A 520-nucleotide genomic window follows, 5' to 3' on the forward strand; every position below is an offset into this window, starting at 1 on the left:
TTTACCATGAGAGGACAAAGCATATAGAGATTGATTGTCACTTTATAAGAGAGAAGATTCAACAAGGATTAATCAAAACATGTCATGTTAGTTCTAAAGAGCAACAAGCACACATTTTGACCAAGGCTCTTCCGAGGTCACAACATGAATATCTAGTATCCAAACTGGGAGTGCTCAATGTTTTTGCACCTATCAGTTTGAGGGGGAGTGATAAAATGGGAATAACCCGTGTTAGCTAACTATGGTTAAAGCTAGTGGTTATATTATTATTAGGCAGTTAATAAGGTAGTTAATTATTGTTAATAACAGTCAGTAGTTTGGTTAGAAAATGGCATCTGTCATTTAGCTGTATCATTACAGTGTAAATGTATATTAACACAAAGATAGTGGAAAAAAGACTAATCTACCGTTTTTGAGTTCTCTACATTCTTGAGCTTTCTCTCATCAAATATTATACAGTAATTTTTTGCAACCCATTTCTCAGGTTTTTTTCTTCTTCTTTCTCTCTCCCCCCCCCCCC

At 35.2% G+C, this 520-nt stretch overlaps 1 protein-coding gene across 2 annotated transcripts in view; it reads left to right on the top strand.

The window, feature by feature from the left end:
* The window catches only part of LOC109232027 (tubby-like F-box protein 5), a 3,418-nt gene continuing 3,280 nt past the window's right edge, over window positions 383-520 (top strand). The window contains exon 1 of one of the 2 annotated variants that reach the window (XM_019397665.1): window positions 383-484. The gene's annotated coding sequence lies outside the window, so the exon portion shown is untranslated. The remainder of the gene's footprint in view (window positions 485-520) is intronic. The other variant, XM_019397670.1, reaches the window with a different exon arrangement.

Source organism: Nicotiana attenuata, chromosome 9, assembly GCF_001879085.1.
Source record: "Nicotiana attenuata strain UT chromosome 9, NIATTr2, whole genome shotgun sequence".
In the NCBI taxonomy this organism is placed as follows: Eukaryota; Viridiplantae; Streptophyta; class Magnoliopsida; order Solanales; family Solanaceae; genus Nicotiana; species Nicotiana attenuata.